The sequence below is a fragment of the Pantherophis guttatus genome, chromosome 1 (assembly GCF_059756535.1).
Source record: "Pantherophis guttatus breed Tessera chromosome 1, ASM5975653v1, whole genome shotgun sequence".
Classification (NCBI taxonomy): domain Eukaryota; kingdom Metazoa; phylum Chordata; class Lepidosauria; order Squamata; family Colubridae; genus Pantherophis; species Pantherophis guttatus.
Window position 1 is genome coordinate 248741261 of NC_142063.1, and position 14576 is coordinate 248755836.

At 38.3% G+C, this 14576-nt stretch overlaps 1 protein-coding gene across 5 annotated transcripts in view; it reads right to left on the reverse strand.

Moving 5' to 3' along the window:
- HS3ST5 (heparan sulfate-glucosamine 3-sulfotransferase 5) overlaps window positions 1-14069 on the reverse strand; it is a 188460-nt gene extending 174391 nt beyond the window's left edge. The window contains exon 1 of one of the 5 annotated variants that reach the window (XM_060689092.2): window positions 13866-14069. The gene's annotated coding sequence lies outside the window, so the exon portion shown is untranslated. Of the gene's footprint in view, window positions 1-12203; window positions 13786-13865 lie in introns of those variants that run through there. The other 4 variants (XM_034409200.3, XM_034409197.3, XM_034409199.3 and 1 more) reach the window with 4 other exon arrangements.
- Between the last annotated feature and the right edge of the window lie 507 nt (window positions 14070-14576).

Sequence of the window (14576 nt, forward strand, 5' to 3'; positions counted from 1 at the left end):
AGAGATACTAAATGTTCAAGCTAAACTTTAGAAAAGGTTGAGGAATTATTGCTGAAGCATGCTGGATAATTGAGAAAGCCAAAGAGCATGAACAGGAGTCACTGTATTAATTATAGAAAGGCCTTGGGTTGTGTGAATATATCAAGCTGTGGAATATGCTCAGAAAAATGAGAATTCGAAAAATATCTCATTGTCCTCTTGAGAAACTTATATACAGGTTAGAACATTGTAAGATAGATACAACATGATGAAGCAGACTGGCTCCATGATGTCAAAGGAGTGTGACAAGGCTGTATGTTTCCCCTGCATGCTTTAAAAACTGGATGAAGAAACATGAATAACTCACAAAAATGTTAATGACACTGCTTTGATAGCTGAAAATGCAAATGATTTGCAAGCTCTAGTTATGAAGGTTATGAAACAAAGTGAAACAATGCTGCTAAAATTAAATATTAAGTAGGCCAAGCCAATGACAAGTAGAACTACAAGTCGTAGAACTGGCAATTGAGATATTAAAGTTATGGATAGCTTCCACTTTTTAGGATCCAGCATCAACAGTAAAGGAACAAACGGTCAAGAAATACAGCACAACCTACATTTGGCAGAGCAGCCATAAAAAGCCTTGGAAAAAATGCTAAAATGCTGTGAAGTCTCCATACAACAAAGATCACTATCATATAAGTCACTGTAGTCCCTATGACACTCTATGGAAGTGAATGTTGGAAAAAAGATAGGAATAGTATCGATGAACTTAACTGCCTAATTAAAATAGCCATATGAGGTCACATATGCCTTGTAAGTGAAAATATATAAAAAGGAGAATGCATTACTTCAACTTTCATCAATTACAACCTAAATGCAAAATATTTGAAATTAAAAAATTCTGAGCTATGTAATTAAGTACAGCCCTGAACTGAGTTTGTTATTTTATAATAAAATAATAACAAACTAACCAAGTATTCTTTCTTCACAATGGTTTTATCATTCCATTGGTCACTGTAAAAAAAAAGTAAATAGCATCTTCAGATAATTTTAGTGCTTTCTGACTATGTCAGAAAGTTAAACAATATATAGATGGTCCTCATTTAGCAATGACCTTGTTTAGTGACCATTTGCAATTATGACTGTGATGAAAAAGTAAGTCCTCACAGTTACCACCTTTGCAGGTTTGTAAGACAAAGGAAAGTTGAAGTAAGATTGTAAGCACAGTCATGGTTTCATTGGTAATTGCTTTGTTTAACAACCATGTTGCCAGTTTAAATTGTGGTTACGCTATTAATGCGATACCTAGTTTTGTCTTTATGATGGATATTTAAGTGTATTTCAAATAATAATAATCTGTAAAATTCATCATCAGCAATCCAAGTCTAGTATCTATTTCTACTCCCAAGCAAGGTAACTTGCAGTATCAGGAGAATAACAGAGAGACTGCTTTTAGCATCCTTTGCATTATATTTGTTGGCACATCTGTTTCACTGCTTTATCTTGCTATTCATATAGCTTTTCATTGTGTTACCACAACTCTTTATTTTCAATCTTATTCTCTTTTACAATTCTGCATTGCAGTAGCCTGAACTCCATCTGATGATTACAACTCGGACTTGTCTTCTTTATACAGTCCTCTATGTCATTTGCACTCGACCCTGTCTTCTCCCGTAGATCTCTTTTTTTTATACTGTATTGGCAGTTCAACTGTGTATAGGGTAGAAACAAAGTGAATCTCCTTATCCATTCATTTTCTCTAATCATTGGGAACATTTTTTGGGCTGGTCAGTAGCTAAAACTTTAGTATTCCTAGTTGTTGTGGGACAAATTCCCACTTAAATAAGAAACCAAAATACTTGAAGAAAAATTAATTGAGATATATTTTGTTTGCATGCACCATTATAATGATCACTGGGTTTCACAGTAACACTGGCAGAGTTGCCTGTCTTAATTTGGATCAGTAAGTGAGGAGAAACCAGGATAGGAAGTTAATGGAATGGTTCACAGCTGACGTATGGTTAGTATTACAAAAAAAATTATTCAAGAGTCGATAAATATGTTTTTAATCTTTCAGCACTCCATTTTTCAAAAACATCACTGGAGAGGTTTGGTGATAAAATTAATTTGTATTGGAAGACAAGTAAACAGATATGTACTTTTGTCATTTCCGATTCAGTTTTCTGGCTTTTATTTTCAAAAACTGTACACATGGAGCAAAAGTGCAAATAAAAATGGATGTGTTTATTGAAATATGCACCCAAACACCTACATAGTGTAATTTTTTTTAAAAAAAAAAAATGACATATTCACTAAAGTGTGAGAAAAACAAAAGTTAACATATCACCAAAAAGGGAGAAATTAGGAAGAAATAGAATGGAAAGGAATCATTTTGAATCGGATTTAATTAGGCAATCAAATGTTATCTCTTCTGAAAATTGCTCAATAATGGATTGTTTCTTTTATTAAATCAAGGGTTTAACTGTCAAGTGAAGAAGATCAACACTACTTACTTGTAGCCAACTATTTTGCTATGATGAGTGTTAAATAAAATAACACTCCTTCCAGAATATCCAATAATAAGCTTATCTCTCCTTCACCGGAGTTAACTGAACTATGTGTGTGTGTCTGTGTACATTAAACATTCTTTTTCATGTAACTTTCAGAAGCAATCATATCTGCAGCAGAAACTGTCAGTGCACCTTTCTCCTAAGCTAAAAAAAAACTTGAATAAATCTTTTAGAGTTAACACTTTTTTTTCAAAACTCCAGATTAAGGATAGTCAACTTCTGCTATTCCCAGGGATTGCACTATCTTCTAATGACTGGAACAGTTTGTTCCGATATATTTTATATGCAAAGATTGATGCTATACGCCAGCAAGGACTTCACCTGAAATGAACACATGAAGTTATCAATTAGTAAATGAAATTGGAAAAGAGTATTGGAAAACTACTTCTAGGGCATCCATACTTTGTTTATACTTTATAATGCCAAGAATGTACCAGTCTCCTGCAACAGACCCATGTGTTTTTCAGGATTTTACCTTCCTTGCCATTGAAGAAAAATATTGATTCAATTGTTATCTTTATTACGTTATTGTTAATATTGTAAAACTTTTGTTCTCGCTTGCTATTCTCTGTTTTGAGAATTCCTGTGAATGTGAAAATGAATTATAAATTTTCAAAATCTAGTGGAATGATTTTTTTTTTTAATCTATAAAAGTCAGTCTTGTAAGTCTCTACATGGTCTCCCTATTTGGTTCCATTTTTTTTTGCCTAGCAACCCACGATAATGGCAGGAAGATGAGATTAGAGAACCTTATTGTGGAGGCACAGTGGTTAGAATGCGGTATTGCCGGCGAACTCTGCCCATAGCCTGGAGTTCAATCCTGACTGGCTGAAGGTTGACTCAGCCTTCCATCCTTCCGATGTTAGCAGATGATGACCCAGATTGTTGGAGGAAGTATGCTTGACTCTATAAACCACCCAGAAAGTGCTGTAAAGCACTGTGGAGCGGTATATAGGTCAAAGTGCTATTGCTATTATTGTAGAGTTTTTATTGTATTTTTTTCCTTGTTTTTCCTTGACACTGAATTCAAATTATTCAGATTCTCATCATTTATCATTATGTTTTAATTAATCTAACCCAGAATTTCCAATCCTTTTTAATTTTTAAAATTCAAATAATATTATCAGGACTTCTACTGTTGGTAAGTGTAACACAGGAATAGAATTAATGATTTAATGAAGAGGTAGGCTCCTCTTACTTCTTAACTCCATGTACAGAAACAAGAACAACCCCTAGCCAAGCAAACTCTAATACAGATGTCTGCAGTGAATGAGGTTTGGCTATGTGTTCTAACTATCTCATTGTAGTACAATGAATTTATGATTTTTTATAATAATATTGAGAATGTCTCTGCTCCTTCACCAACAGATGGTCTGGAAAAATGCCTGCATTGTGTCTTAAGCAAATCTCTTTATTCCATGAACTGCCAAGATGTGGCCTATCCAAAAGAGATGAGTTGAACTTATTAAGGGAAAAGTCAGTTTTTGCCATGGATGGATGCCTCTATCAATTTGTTTTGCTCAATTTCCCATTTTGTCCACTGCAAGTTTACTTTGGCTTACTTCCATTCCATATCACTTTAAGAAGTAAATCTAAAGAAAAAGGAAAGAAAGAGAATAAAAACAAGACCAAACAACTTTGTGAAAGTTTGCATCTTGTTCCATACAATTGTTCTTATTACACACATTTTTATACATCTTTCCTTTAGTGTAAAGTTCTGAAAATAATTTGTTTAAAGTCAATTTTTATTGTTCATTTATTTCTCATGTTTATACATTTCTGCAATCTAAAGGAAAAATAGTTTTATTAATATGTGTGCATATAGGCATGCTTATTATAACATTTGTGAGTTCTGCTAACAGCACACTAGTTGACTTAATGTGCAAGTAATGCAAGATAGCCAATTTGTGTTGAACTAGTAGCTGTGCAGAAAGTCACATTCAATGAGTAGCCATGGCACTTTTGGGGGTCATTTTTTTAAAGAAAAACTTTTGAAAAGATGAAATGGTTGCATTCTGAAAAGAAAACAGGTCAATACAAAAATATTTGAGTACTTTAATATAAACATAAACCATAACTCTTATACTCATACCATCTTAAATTATTTTCATTGTCATTATCTTTGAATCAATTGTTTTCCAGTGGCTTGCTCACAATTGTCATTGATTGCCTCTTGGGTAGTTTTCCACTGATTGCCACCATTTTTCAGAGCTGAATAACGAGATAACTCCAAAAGCCGTACAGAAGCTTTAGAAGATGCATGCAGTTTGCTCACCCATAAAATGTAAGTCAGATGGTTAAAACAGGTTCATTTGTATTAAAATTTAGATCTAATGAATTACATCTCCATTTTGACCCTTTGTAGCTTCTGGAGACAAGTGTCCTCTCATTACAGGAAAAACTGGATCTTAATAAAACAGCCCTTCTCAAATGACACTCTGCCAGTACTGGGATCTGGCATTACAGTTCTAAGAAATCCGATCCATTTTTGTTCCTCCCATTACTGAGAAATTCAGGGAACTGTAATCCCAACATACTGAGAAGCTTCAGATGGGGAAAGGCTGCAATAAGTACACCTGGACATTATATATTACAAGGTAGCATGGAAAGTCTCTGGCTGGTCTGCGTGGCAAGATGGAGGTTTACAACCATAGATTTCAGGAAGTGACAAGGATAATTATCTAGAACAACATCTTACATAACAATATTTCAATTGAAACTAAATCAGGTCCTGGTAATATAATTGAACCAGAATATATTCATTAAAAAGACATGCACTCTTGATTGAAAAGACATCAATAAGCTGCAGTCGCAAGACAGCTGCTTCAATATTTGACTACCTTTACAAATAAGTCAGCCTTTGGCCTTTTTCTGGATAAACCCAATTTATTCTGTGGTCTTGGTCTCTAATTAAAAATAAACACGGACACAGCGAAATAAAAAATTCATATTTTACAGATAATTTTTTAATGAAGTTCTTTGGCTGCCTACAGACAATCATGTGTACTTTAGCAACTATTGATGGACTGGATTAAGACCAAGGTCAACTAGTATATGCTTGCTCATCTTCCTATTAGTGTAAACTCAATCATGATAAATGGTGTCATGATGAATATATTTAGCTATCGTAAAGAGCTATAGGTAGTGCCAGTTGAAGTGCATATGGCAGTCTTATGCCACATTGACTTATAATGCCACCTCTCACCAATGTGAAGATTTTCATTTTTAGAATGATTTGGAAGAAGCAGCAATATTGGTGCCCCATAAGCTCTGGCACCCTAGGTTAGTATTTATTTGGCCTTAGCCTAATATCAGCCCTGGACATAGGATTTGTTAATAATGGATAATTTTATCCAAAGAAATTCCATATGGATCAAACTATGTTATGCCTCTTCTACATCGAAGATTGGCAAACTTCCTAATAAATGCACCTTGATACTCTTAAAAGGTCCTGGTTTTGCCAGCCAGCCTAGTGACCCTCAGGGTGGTCACCCTCATCAAGTGGTTTGTCTAACTGTTGTTGCCATGGCATTGGATTTTCTATTTGTATTTGTATTTCATTAGGTTTTGTTTTAGGGCAGTGATGGCTAACCTTTTTGCCATCACATGCCAAAAGCAGGGGGAGCATGGGGGGGTCGCGTGTGTGCATGTGCCCACATCCATAATTATATTTGCTCCTCCCCCTGTGCATGCATGTGCAACCTCCCCCGCTCCCCCCGTTTTTGGCACATGATGGCCCGGTAGGCAGGGTAGGCCTGTTTTTCGCTCACCCCAGGCTCAAGCCTTTCTAGGAGTCTGGGGAGGGCGAAAACGGCCTTCCCCACCATCCCGGAGGCCCTCTGGAGGCCAAAAACTAATATGCTAATGCTAATGCAATATGCTAATATGCAATATGTTATATGCTAACTTTGTAAACCGCTTAGAGAGGGCTGTAAAGCACTATGAAGCGGTATAGAAGTCTAAATAATTTTTTTTAAAAAAAACAGCCTGTTTCCCAACTTCCAGTGGGCCCAGAAGGCCCAAAAATCAGCTAGCAGGCGCGGGCTGGCATCATCACGGTTTTAGGGTTTTTTTCTATAAGCTGCCTAAAATTGGGTGGCCATATAAATTTTCTTAATTAATACATAAACCTGATGTCCTTCAGATATTATGGACTACAGCCACTCTTCAGTTAGTGACTACTGTAGTTATTGACTGTTCACAAGCACAACTGTAATAAATGGTAATTAAAAAATCATTGTCTTACTAGTGCACTCATTCACAACCCTATTTCATGTGCCTGACAACAAAAGCCTTTACTGTGAAACTGATTAAGGTCTGGTCAGTTTCAGGTAGCAGAATGAACTGTGGAAGGGTTGCAATCCACTAATTGAGGTCTCAGAACTAAGCTTGTTAACTTCCAATTAGCACATTTTAGGGAAGTGCTGTGCTGCAGCAAAAAGCTGCTTAGAAAGAGATTGTTTAAGCAAAGGGCAAAAAAATGGGGGGGAAATGGGTTAGCCACAGCACATGGTATGAAAGAACTTTATCGGAACAAGGCAGCAGCAGCTGGTGATCTCTCTCTCTCTCTCCCCTGCCGTCATGGGTCACTTACTAGTGACCATGTCACTTAATGACCAAATAATTGGAATGACACATAGTCATTGAATGAGGAAAGGTATAACTTCCATGAACTCTAGATAAATGAGGCCCTGATCTCCAGATTATATTACAAATGTAATCCCAACATATAGTGAGACATAATTGAATCCAAAATATTTGTTCCAATTTGACTCTATTGGAACAGTAGTGATTAGAGGAGAGAATGAGAATTACATTGGTCATGGAACACATGGCTCATTTCTGTTCTGATAAGGGAAAAACTCACCAAACTGGTGCTGGCTCCCATAATACAAGGTGTGATCCATGCAGAAATTTGTTTAAATTGCTATGCAAATTATACTTAGTAGAAACTTTATAACAGGAGCTTTCTAGTGAAGTCAAGATAATAGGATACGATAGTATGATAATAATCTAATTCCATAACAAAATGTAATTTATATGTGCTGGGCTTCTGCACAGAATTAGACCTGTTAAGGTCTTCAATACATCTGTGTGACAATGCCAGTTATTTCTTTGTGGAAAATGCCAATATGGCCAACAATTCAGTACAACTCAAATTTATTTTTAAAATTACAGTCCATCCTGCATCTGATGAACGGTTAGGCATAAATATAAGATATACATGCCAAGCAAAGTATGGGATTTCTTCAATGGGGTTGTTCCCCTAACAGATATTTTTCATCTAGATGAATATTCATCCATAGTCTGTTTAGGTATTCCTAATTTGTTTATGTATTCCTGTATATCTGCTCTGGAAGATGGAGAAGATTCTCCCAAATAAAATAGATACGGATGGGTGAGAGGGAGGGAAGAGAGTAATAGGAAGCTCTATTGCACAAATGGAAATCTACTTGAATTGGACACAGCTATTCGATAATGTTTTTATCCTTATTACATCAAATGAAATTTATCTCAAAGAAAAATAAATTTCCACTTTATCAGAATAAGCAATTGATTGCTTAAATTTTTATTAACTCTGCCTTGTTTAAATCTAATTCATAAATTATTGTTGAAAACTTGTTTTAGACTTTGTACTTCTGCTACCTGCCCAATTCAACATAAATTTAAGTGCAAATATAAGTGGAGTGTAACAATCCACTGAAGAAATGCATATTTTTGTATGTTTAACAAAAAAAAAATATTCATTGAATACACCTTTATAGTTGACTTGCATTTCTTCAATTTCATTCCAAACTATTCCTGCACTAGCTTCCACTGTGGAGAAAATGGCAAACTTCATGGCTATGAAAAATTCTGAATAGGCTAATGATAAAATATCATGATTTATGTTCAGTATTTCAGATTAAGAATAAATAACATTCACATATACTAGACAACATACTATGCATGTATACTCTATACTAGAAGATTGTATCTGGACATGAGTAGCATTATATATATTTTTATTTATTTATTTAGATGGATGGATGGATGGATGGATGGATGGATGGATGGATGGATGGATTCAATGTGTTTCCCAATAAAAACTGTTTTGAAACATAGCAAAACCTATTTTATGTAACAAAAGCCTCCATTTTTGCACCTACGTAGGCAGGTTACTACCCTAATATTCATTCTTTTGCTTTTAAGAAGCAAACTACAAATAGAATATTTTAACTAGAAATTAACATTGTGCTAATCTATATGTATCTTCTCAAAAAAAAATCAGTGGGCTTGGTCCCATGTCAGACTGCATAGTCTTAAGGCTATGTTTATTTACACCTTTTACAGTTTTATTAAATTATAATTCCCAATTATCTGTCTTCCCAAACTCTCTATTATTATGCAGCAAAACCTTTGTATTTATGATAGTCCTTTGAGACTACAATAAATGCATACTATTATTCAAAATTATTCTAGCCATTATGTTACAATATTTTATTGCTAGATTTGAATGGATATATTTCTCCTTTACAAAGTAAACTGACTGAGCAAAAATGTTCTGCCTAGCTCCCCCCCAATTAAAAAAAACTAGATAAGGAAAACTAAATAAACTAGATAAAGAAACAGTCACTGAGATTTTCGCCTTCCCGCCCCCGTAGAATTTCTGAAAAGATTAAGTCAAACACCTAATTTGGTCCCTGGCTGCCTAACAGCTTGATTCTGGCAAATTATCCTCTTTGCATTCATTTAAAAATCTTGAACTTTATAAAATTATCTAGCCAATCCCCACACAGAGTGTTTACTGTTAACAGTGTCTGTTTATCCTGGGGGAATTCCCACGGGTGACATAAAGCTTTTGGTAAGCTATATCAACAATCCTGCAAGTAGGAAACCTTTCCTGTGACATCTTCCTCCACAGGAGTGCTTTGAAATGTTTGTCATGAAAGAATATGTATGACAAGTGTTACACCAGTGTGAATGCTCTACATGGCTTGCCTTTGAGTTAGGATACCCGACTCAGTTCATGTGGATTCCGTATTCTGTACTAAGTGAATTCTTCCAAACCACTTGCTGAGAAGAACTAAACAAAATAGTAAAATATCAAAGTGGTCTAAATATAACATCTTGTGAATTTTGAGGAGCCTTCTGCATATACATCATGATCTATTTCCTTTCAGATTTTCCCTCTTTTATTGACATAAATTCAAAATTTATGTTTCAAAATTCTCATCAGTTTGAAACTCACTCCCTAAAAAAATACAATGTAGCATTAATGATAACTACTAAAGCATAAATATTTGGCCAATAGTAACATATACAGATTATATATAATGGAAGACTGTTTTCCTCAAAATCAAAATGAGTAATGCAGGGTAAAGAATGAATCATCGTTCATTCACCTTAACATAAGCATCCTTCCATAGTAATACAGTGCTGAAGAAACACCAGCAGCTAACATCTTTAGGTGATATTTCTGCTCATTGATGTTGTCTTATACAGATTTGCAAATGTGTTGTAATTTGGAATGTTATGTTTTTGATATCAATATTTATTATTTTAACAATGATATATTATCATCTCTGTTGTGATATTATTAATTCAGATAACTCAAGATCCAAAGATCTCTCAAGAAAATATGACTTTCCATAGGGTTGTTTAAGTCCCTTGTTTTTTCTTCAGGAAAAATATTTTGGGTTTTATTTTAGGTAATGCTCAAATATCCCCTGAGTTTTGGAAGTGCTGTATCATGTGATGTGATATGTCATAAGAGTTTTTCTGGCATTTATGAACATTCTACACGCTTCTATAGGAATCCAGATGAACATCTTAAAAATACTATGCTTTCAAATAATGCATTGCATTGCTAGTTCATTCTAATATCCATACATTATTTTATTTCAGAAACTAGACATACAATGTTCTAAACATACTTCCCAGAAAATATATATCTTCCATTGATCTTAAGAGACCTTACTTAAAAGCCTTACATGTTAAAACCACTGGGCTATCCAAGATCACATATTTATTGTTTGGGAAATAAGCTCACAACAACAACAATCATATCATTGACAAGTTTATGAAATGTTTCATAAATTAAATTAAATTATTGTTTGGGAAATAAGCTAACAACAACAACAATCATATCATTGACAAGTTTATGAAATGTTTCATACAATTTGAAGCTTTTTGTTTCAATAAGATTATTGCTTCTCTAAAATGATAGACTTATCCACAGAAATAACTCTTTAATAAATGGATTTTTGGCATTGACCATAAGAAAGAAAGAAAAAAAGATCCGTAGGAGTAGACATAGATATTACTGGCATTTGGAAAACAACTGACCAAGTCTTTATGATACATTCATTTTGTAATTTAATTAGTGTTTTCTTCATTATAAGAACAGCTATGTGGTGAAACTTCTACTCTATCTATCTATCTATTTATCTATCTATATTTGCCCCAAACAGTTACATGTTCACTTTTCAAAAAGTGAATAAAAAGTTCAGAGCTGGATAAAGAGCTTTAAAGCCATAGACACATAATATGTTACCTTAAATGGTTTCTTGAAACAGAAGCATAAGAAAATATAAAGGAAAAACATTATCTGCCATTCCTTTCACAATAAATTTAAGCATAGTTAAATATTTATCACATTTTTCTACAAAAAAATGGAACACTAGGCAGTGCTTGAACATTTTCCTATGAACCTCCGTGGATACCTAATAAATAAATAAAGCAAAGGTGTTTTCAACTGCCTTGCAGATTAAATTATAAATAGTTTTGCTTTTTTGTAAAATGTTTTAGACAATAAACCAGACCTCCAGCTATGAACAATTATATTTAACTAAAAATGCCCTTTATATATTTTTTAAATCATATGATGCACACACAAACATACACACAGATCCACAGGACAAATAAAAGTACACACTGTTTTAAATCTCACACCTGTTTATGATATTGTAGTTGAATTATTCCAAGAAAGTGGTTTCTGCACTTTTCCTTTGCAGTTTTAAGGCTGTTTTTTATCCTTATTTTTTTTTTTAAAAAAAGGCATGAATTGTTTTCCTTATCTCATTTTCTGAAACCCACATTATCATTTTATGATTAAAAAGTTACTGAACATTACCTCAGTCTACCAACTGAGATTCATATACCTTTAGAGTTCAGGTCTGTGGAAACCAAGCTTTGAGTGTGAAACTCAAAAGGACAAATTAGTGTCAAAAGCACTCAATTCTAAAATTAAGGGGAAAATACTCAAACTGCTTAACAAATCAAAATTTTAAAAAACCTCTCCCGCTTTATAAACCAGGTAGGATCCTGTGGGGCTCTTCAGTTTTCCTATCCATCTATTTTAGGGTCAGCCAGGAACTGTTACAGATCTGAATGAAGTTGCCGGCAGAAGGGGAGAAAAACGGGCTCACAACATTTTGCAAAAAATTACAGGTTTCCTTAAAGGGGTGCAAATTTCACAGTCACAGCCTGCTGTTAAATACAGGCCAAAAGCGACTGGGTGGGGGAAAAGACTTTTCACACCCTGTGCTGTTTTTTGGTCCAGGTGCTGAAATGCCTCCCCCCCCCCCTTCACCCCAAGAGAGTGTCAGTACTGAAAGCAGAAGGCGATCCTGGGAGGAAATACTTGGAAGGCACAAGGTGGTAATATACCTTTCTCAAAGCGGGTGCCGGGAAGCTTGTACCTGGAAAACCTTCCCTCAGGTAGCCCAGGGAGGAAGGACTCTCTCCTTGCCACAGCTGCTTCTTCTCCATAGGAGCCAAGGAACAAGCGAGCCCCCTACTAATTAACTGCCACAACCGGACCCAATTTTCGACAAACCCAGAATATCCCAGCCACACTCATTCCCCTCCCCTCCCCCCCCCCCAAACGGTGCCATCAAGCAATTCACCCGAAGAGCCTCATTTATCACTCGTCGCACCCGGACCCGCATACAATGGGACTTACTCCCAGGTAAAGTCTGCCTAAGCACCGAAGCATCCTCGAACAATGCACTGCGGAGCGCCTTCCCAAACTGCACCAGAGGAACAGACGCCTCTTTGCAAGCATCACAGACACACAGGCGCAAACGCGCGCGCACAGCTATACGTACCCACATACACACACGCACACATAAACACACACACACACACAAACACACAGCCCAAGCCCCCAAAAAGTGGATAATCCGTAGACCCAACCTTCCAGCGAAGCCGGGAAGAAGGTCCAACTGCACGGGGTCGGGTCACGGGACGCCAAAAACCTCTTGCCCCCTTCTGCCTCCGGACCCTCACGCCAAGCAGTTCCTGTGCTCAAAAGTCCAGAAGGGCGGGTAGGGCGAGATGTTCCGTAGCCTCTCGCTGCCCTCGCTCGGTCTCCTCCCCGGTTGCCCCGGCGGGTCGTTTTGGCCGCCTGTGAGATTAGGACGCCACCGCTTGGCGCCTTTGCCGAAGCTTGGTTCGCCAATCAGGGCTCTCGCTGCTTTTCTCCCCTCCCGCAAGAAGCCGAAGCGGAGCCGGGCGCGAGTGGAGCTCCCAGCCGGAGCCGAGGAGCGCGCGGGAGAACTAGCCGGAGTTCAGGAGGCGGCGCCTGCTGCACATCCCAAAGCGGCCGAGGCCAGGTGCGGCGGCGGCAGCAGCAATAGCAGCGCTCGCTCCCGCGGCGCAGGCACAGCACGACTGGCGGCAGTAGCGGCCGCAAACCGAGCCCCTTCACTTCCAGGCTGTTCTCCTTGTGAGGAGCTGGGGCAGCGGCGGGAGGAGGAGGAAGAGGAGAAGGAGGAGGTGGGGCTGTAGCACATTCTTTGCCTCACTTCCACAGGCAGCCGGCGAACAAACTCTGCCGAGTTCCAGTCAGGCGGTTCGCCCTTTTCCCTCGCCTTCGGGAAGCAGCCGCCAAGCTCGCCCGTTAATGTGCGCCTGTGCGGCTCCCTCACAAGTAACGGAGCCCTGGTCTCTTCTCCCCGGCGGCGCTGTTTGCACGCAGCGCAGCTCGTCGCCCATTCTCCACAACACCACCACCACCACCACCACCACCCCCTTTCTCGGTACGAGTCGCCGCGTTTTCCTGCCGGCGCCCGGGCGTTTGCTCGCGCGCGTGGCGTGGCCTCTCCCGCCCCCTAATTTTCGGCGACAAGAGTCTCGTTCGCGTGGGTGGGTTGGGGGTGGGGAGAGGGCGGAGGAGAGCTCGCTTTGCTTGCTTTTCCTCCTCCCGAAATCCCTCCTTTTCAGCCAAAGCTGAAGGTTTCCCCCCCCTCTCTCTCTCGGTCGCCCTTGCTGCTGCTGCTGTTGCTTTTAACGCCTTCCGATTTTGCGACCTAAGCGAGTTGTTCCTACCTTGCTCTGGGGGTGGGTGGGGAGGAACGGCGAGAAAAGAGCAAAAAAAAAAAAAATGCAACGCAGGGCCAGCCTTGCCACCGATGGGGTGGCAGAGCCGGAGGGAGGGAGTGGGGGGGGTCTGATTCCCTCACCCCGCCTGAGGAATTTGGCGAGGCTGGGAGGGTGGCCTGACTCAGGTAATCTCAGATTCCCGCACACCAAAATGGTAAACCGTCTCTTTGTCAGCCCGCCCACCCCCCATGGCAGACCGCGGGCTCGATGCCAGGGGCATCTGAAAGAGCCCACTTTTAAAAAGGCAGCAGCGGCAAGCGACCCAGCAAAGCGAACAAAAGAAACGACACCGGCTCTCTGGATCGCAACTCTTTAGTTTAGAGAGTAAAAGAGAAGGGACCACTGGTAGGGAAGAATCTACCCCACGGCTTTGCATTGCTCCATGATGAGGGCTGGTATGATTTGACTCTGCTTTTGTAGAAGATCAATTACCCAGACTGCTCCCTTCCCGTGGAGCATTTCCAAACTCCAAGACGTAGGTCACAGATAAGCCAACCTTGCTCTACTGCCTCATTTTATCACAGTTTCGTTTTTTAAACCCAAGGAACATAATGTATCTCTTACTCTGTCTGTCTGTCTGTCTGTCTATCTATCATCTATCTATCTCTATCTCTCTTGTAAAGATGTATCCATTTTATTATGAATTATCATCTACGC